Source organism: Pygoscelis adeliae, unplaced genomic scaffold (assembly GCF_000699105.1).
Source record: "Pygoscelis adeliae isolate BGI_AS28 unplaced genomic scaffold, ASM69910v1 Scaffold26, whole genome shotgun sequence".
Classification (NCBI taxonomy): Eukaryota; Metazoa; Chordata; class Aves; order Sphenisciformes; family Spheniscidae; genus Pygoscelis; species Pygoscelis adeliae.
The window spans coordinates 525,071-531,595 of NW_008825104.1; positions in this window are offsets into that span (position 1 = coordinate 525,071).

Below are 6,525 nucleotides of genomic sequence, written 5' to 3' on the forward strand. Positions count from 1 at the left end.
CTGTTTTGTACAGGTGGTGCTCCTGCTTTCACATTCTTCCTCAGAAAGCACTGGCTATAAGGCAAAGTGCCTTGAGTGGTGATCATCAGTGCTTGAAGTACTACATTATGTCCTGTTCCCACCCTGCCCTGGACCAACAGGCAAAAACAACGATAAAATTTCATAAAACTACATTTTGTTGTCAAGTATTTTGAAAGGTGTGAAGAAGTAGCATTATACATGTTAGACTTTATAATTAATTCTGCTAATATCAGTGGTGCAGCAGAGTAAGATCTTGGCTCAAGCTAGAAATTCCATTTGATATTGTAACTATCATTCTGCGCATAGAGTTATTTTTGGGAGATCGTGAACATGCTTATCCCAGACATGAAAATTATGTTATAATATTAAGACAGGTGCCTTAGTATAGGAAAAGTACCCAAATACTATTTAAGATAGATAACACTTGACTAACTGTGACTTAAAAGCCATACTATACTCAACTTAGCAGTGTAAACATTACATTAGCATGCTAAACTTACATAAATGTTCTGTATTTTATTTAATTCTTCTATCAAAACTTGTTTCTGGTTAAACACAACAGAATACCCATCCCAACAAGGAAGTTCCCTTGAACTTCATCCTAGTTTCCTAGAGACATTTTCATTTCTAAAAGAAACAAACTATAAAGTCAGATAGCTTGAATCCCTCTGTTGCTGCGCTCCAGTCATATGAGCCATCTCACCACATCTCTGTGATCCCAACAAGATCATAGCCCTGCAGATGCACACAGGTCTCTAATTCCTCATGTTTATTCACCGTGCTGTCTGTGAGCCCTTTGCGCACCCTTTGGTGTATTGAGCACTTCAGAGAGGCACCTCAGTATACTGATTTCCCAGAGAGGGTCTGGGTGGTTTCCTTATAAAGATGCCTTGTAGCCACTTCCTTGCTCACATGCAAATGCTTGAGGTGACCCTACTTAAGCCTTATTTTGTTGATTATGTGTTCCCTTTCATTCACATCACCCCAGGCCCTTTGCTTGTCAATCCTGTCTATCACTCCTTCACAGGGCTGCTGGTAACTGTCTCCCTCTCATGTCATTCCTAGTAAGTCCCTTCTTACCAGGTCAGCCATCCTGCTGGCAAAGATACCTCTGCCCCACTTAGTGAAGTGGATCCCATCTCTCCTAAGCAGATGTTATCCTCAAAGAGGGTCCTATGGTCATAGAAACCAAAGCCCTGTTGCCAGCGCCAGTTCCACAACCAATTGTTGACACACAGTATCAATGCCCTCCTCCTCACATGCTTTCACCCAGGATGAAGGAGAACATCACCTGGGCTTTTCCACTCACAGAATCTCCAGTGGACAAACTAATGCCTTAGAATAGCATAATTGTTTGGTTTGCTAGTTTTGTTTCTTCCAACAGTTGTACTTGCTAGTCTTGTCACAACAAAAACTATTCAGAAGTTTTGTTTTGTCCTCTTGTTTGTGAATGTAATCTTGTTGCTGATGTGTATTGATGTGTAGGGCTGATGTCTAATACTGATATGTTGTCCACCAAAAGTAAATACAATTTTGAAGTTTTTCCAGGTAAAATTAGTAGGCAGATCAAAGTGAGAGAGTCATGAAATAGTCATTCAGCCTAAGCATCCATGTGCTGTCTGTGATCTGCTGGAAATACGGAATTTCACTACGATAATTGTTGACTGGTACTGTTCTTAGGTACTTAATAATCTGATTGTCAAGACATTGCTTTTTGATCTTAGAAATTTCTTTGAACGAGTTACCAAGTGTTACCACTGGCATTGGTCCCTTTCAGTGTGTGTATCTCTGTACTTCCCTCTTCTGTTACTCTGCTATTGTAGGGTTTTGCTACTGGAATTTTTATGTGAATCTAGAGAATCAGCTTATATACTTCATTCGGTGCCATTCAGTTAACTATTATACCTCCCGTAAATCCATGAAAACCTGAAAAAAGAGTAATGAAATTCATGTTGCTAACTGAAATATTTAGCAACTAGTCCTTATATCAGTAGAGTCCAGTAGCCTACTTTGGTATCCCTAAGAACCTTGGGAGAGAACAAACAATCAAATAGTGTTTAGTAAGAAACTGGTATTCTAACATGAGAATACATTAGTATCTAAAAATTATTTATAGTATTTTTTTCCTGTGAATAGCATGTATAAACTACATTCTGCTTACTGCTGACACATATAAATGGTTCCTTTGAATTCATAACAACGCTTGTTTGAAGGCAATTATTCATAAAATTTTTGTTTACACAAAAAATTTGAAAAGGAATGCTTATCTAAAACTCTAGTGTATTATTGAAATGCATTTCCATTTATACTATTGTTCAGGAACAATCATTCTGTATTACTTGTTGAAACTTGATGTTCTGAGAAGTTTTCCTTTATTGTGAAACACACTATGTTGCCAGAAATTCTTAATGAGTATATTGGTGATTCTTCATTATAAACAAATAAGATCTTAAGATTAGCCTTTTATTCTGACCATTAAAAGCCTGCCATTACTGCATGTGATTGAGATCTAGTTCACTTTACCTTCTGTGATGTTTTATGTAGCCTTCTAGAGGAGAAAAAAGAAATTTCCTGCTGCACTTGAAAGTAAATTACAGGCTTTCATTTTCTGCATTTAATTAAAGCCTGCTACATTATTTGATCTAGACAATAAAGTGTATGTAGCTGAACAAAACTTTGCAAACTCTTGTAGCTTAAAAAAGGTAAATTTAGTTCAGGGTGAAGTAGTCCAGGAACAAAATAAACAGTAATCATTAATCTGACACATTTTAACAATCTCATGTGATAAGTAATTGATCAAGTTAGACTCTTAAACCATTCAGTCTTGATATTTCAAGTCTATAAAACAGAAGCATTCCAACTGAGAATTTAAGCGTATTAAAAAAAATCTTTAGGGAACCTTACAGACAACATGAAATTGCACAAAATATACAGGCAAGGGGTAATTTTCAGTATAGTAGCTTTGCTTGAGTTCTGCCCTTTAGACTGAAGAAATACTAATCTTCTCACATTCAGCAGCTGGGCTTGGGCAATATCTTTTTCCCACTTGGAGGGATTAATCAGCCTTTCAGAATGTGGTCTGTTTAGCTTACATTCACATGATGCAACAAGCACTGGCTATACAAAGCAAAACCATTAACAGGCGGGTGTGTCCAACTGCTTAATAAGCCAGAATAAAAAGGATCTTTGTCAAACATTCATCTGTTGCTTGTGATACACCTGACAGTCCCATTAGGCAAGGATCACGTCTTTTCTACTTATATGAAGTATCAGTGACAAATGGAGAGACTTCATTTAGATTATAAAAATGTGTTCATGTAACTGCTCAGTATTGATGCAGTGTGAACTGCCTCACTAACATGGTGCTAGAAAAACTTCCAGTGAATAGGCAGATGATAAAGGTTGACTGTCAAACATATTGTATGGCATCTATAAGGAAAAATCTATACTAAAGAATTGCATTTAGGATAGAGACTTAGAGCAGAGTAATGGAAGTAACCTAAACACTTCTGAATAAATTGATATTAAGCCACTAGGTTTATTTCTGTTTAGGCAAAACTGATGGCAAAGTTTATATTCCACAACTATGCTTTAGCTATCCTAGTTTACCTACTGATAAATCAGTCTATAGAGCAACCAGTTAAGCTGTCTTATCAGATTATTAATGAAAGTATTACGGGTTCTGAGGTAAAGAAGTGCACATCAGGTTGTATGCTTAAATATAGGCTGTCACCAAATTGGCGGTGTGGAGTTAAAATGGACTCAGTCACCAAAACACTTTAATCAAAAATATATGTGCAGTTTACAAATTACATGGCTTCCCTGTCCTGTGGATGGGATAACATAGTCTGAAGTTTGGTAGGTCAGTTTAGCAGTGGCAGCTATACAGTGGGTAGTCCTAGGCTAGGCCATGGGATCCTCTGGGGTCTCTCCAGTTCTCTCTGCGTGTCCTCTTCCACCTAACCCTGTATTCTCTCTCATGTGTCCCGATATGTCTCTGGACATCATCACTTCCAGGACTGGGCAGAGAATACCCGATTCTTGACTATCCCCATTCAGCATCCTTCAGTGCCTAACAGCAGACTGTCTGTTGGCTGTCACTGGCACTTGCAGTCTGCACATCTCAAAGCTTCTCTGCAGTGACTGACAGCTGGTTTACAACCGAAGTATCCTCTCTTCTTATAATGAAGCTTCTCCGTTTTCCTAATGGGCTAATGCTAATGTCAGCCAGGCACAATCCTTGACAACTGCTGCAAGGAAATGAACACATTATGTTCCTCACTTAGATGAGAGTACCCGGCTCTGGTTTCTTGAGCATCTTGAATTGCAGCTGTAATGATCAAGTACTGCCTGAGATGTGACATAGCAATTAACAGATATATGGCAATATGGAACAGTCTCTCAGCAGTCAAAACTGTATTTGACTGTAATAGTATTTCTCCTCCCTTGCAGTGATTGACATGTTTGTACACTGTAATCACAAAAGTAATATATAGTCAACTAAAGCTAAGGGCTGGTATAAAATAATGACTTTTAATTCTTTTGAACTGTTTACTTTTGCTTCCCATTGGAGCTGCAGTATCATAAATGATCATTTGTTGGAATTGATGGCTTAAACTGACCTGTTTAATTGTGCTCTGAAACTGACTGGAAGTGCTTTTATAGCAGAGAGGTGGTTTAGGAAGTTACTCCATGTTTAGCTTTTGATTTCCATTATTCGGCCAGCTTGCCAACGTTTTTGTCTGGGTTACGTATAAGAGTGAGTGCAGGCTTGCTCAGACAGGCTGACTCTTTTTTTTACTTCAATTTAGAAGGAATTTTCCAAGTCAAGGGTAATGGGCTGAGAAAAAAGTACAAATTATTAATGAGTTAAGGTGAAGGTACATCCCTAAGTCAGTAGACATATTCATCGGATTATTCTGATGCTTTTGAAAAATTTTAAATCCTTAATTGGCAGAACTGTTGTTTTGACCAAACAGCTCTGTGTCTACACTACACATTTTTTTTCTGGCGTTATTTTTCAATATGCATAAAGCATTACCCAATGACGTCTATGTATAATTGTAGAAAATAGCAATTACAAAAGTGATTGTTTTCTTAGTAATTTCAGTATAAAGAAATTAGCCTTTGTTAAATAATAGTTGGCTTTGCTTTCTAAATAGGAAGAATATTTATTAAAATCTCTGACTTCCTTAAGTGAAAGATCATTTATAAGTCAGTACTTATTACAGCTTAGGTTCTTTTTTGTTAGCAGTGACTTCATGTTGCATGAGGACTGAGTAAAACATGAACTACTCATATTTAGAAAATGGTTACAGTGTTTAAGCATAAAACTGAAAGACCCAACTCATTAGTATTCCATTAGGAATGTTGCCATTGTCTATGTCATTTGTTATGTTTTAGAAACCCCAGAAAGTACTTGGTATCCTGTTGTGCTGTGCTGCGACTCTCTTCAAAAGGTATAATAGTCATTGCTATGGTTATTATTTCCATATGTATGTTTAGGCATATCTGTATAAAGCATAAGTTCCCTTTTTGCCTTTATTTGCAAAAAATAGTTTTCTAAATTTCTGGCTCAGTTTATTTAAACTCATACATTTACGTTGTGGATGAGTCTGGTCTAGTGCACTTAAGGATGTCTTATATTGCACAATGTCTTGTTAATTTATCTGCAGAAACTTTAAGATGATTGCATATTGGAAAGTAAAGAAAATTTTCTTTCTGTATGTTATTACTGGAAGTTAAATGTTCTCGTTAATATTGGAATTAAGGGAAAAACTATTGGTTTTCAGTTAGGGTGGACTGATACTGGAACTGTGACACTGATTTTAGCGTTAAATAACTTTATTCTGGGTTTTATACAGCATTTTCTGTAGGCAAAAAAAGGTATGAAATTTTCTATTTTACAGTAAACAGAATCACAGAACCATAGAATAGTTTGGGTTGGAAGGGACTTTTAAAGGTCATCTAGTCCAACCCCCCCTGCAATAAGCAGGGACATCTTCAACTAGATCAGGTTGCTTGGAGCCTCGTCCAACCTGACCTTGAGTGTTTCTAGGAATGGGACATCTATGTCTCTGGGCAACCTGTTCCGCTGTTTCACCACCCTCATTGTAGAAAACTTCTTCTTTATATCTAGTCTGAATCTACCCTCCTTTAATTTAAAACCGTTACCTCTTGTTCTATCGCTACAGGCCCTACTAAAAAGTCTGTCCCCATCTTTCTTCTAAGCCCCCTTTAAGTATTGAAAGGCCACAATAAGGTCTCCCTGGAGCCTTCTCTTCACCAGGCTGAACCACCCCAACTCTCCCAGCCTTTCCTCACAGGAGAGGTGTTCCATCCCCCTGATCATTTTTGTGGCGCTCCTCTGGACCCACTTGAGCAGGCCCATGTCTTTCCTGTGCTGAGGATTCCAGAGTTGGATTTAGTATTCCAGGTGGGGTCTCACCAGAGCAGAGGAGAGGGGCAGAATCACCTCCCTCGACCTGCTGGCCACGCTTCTTT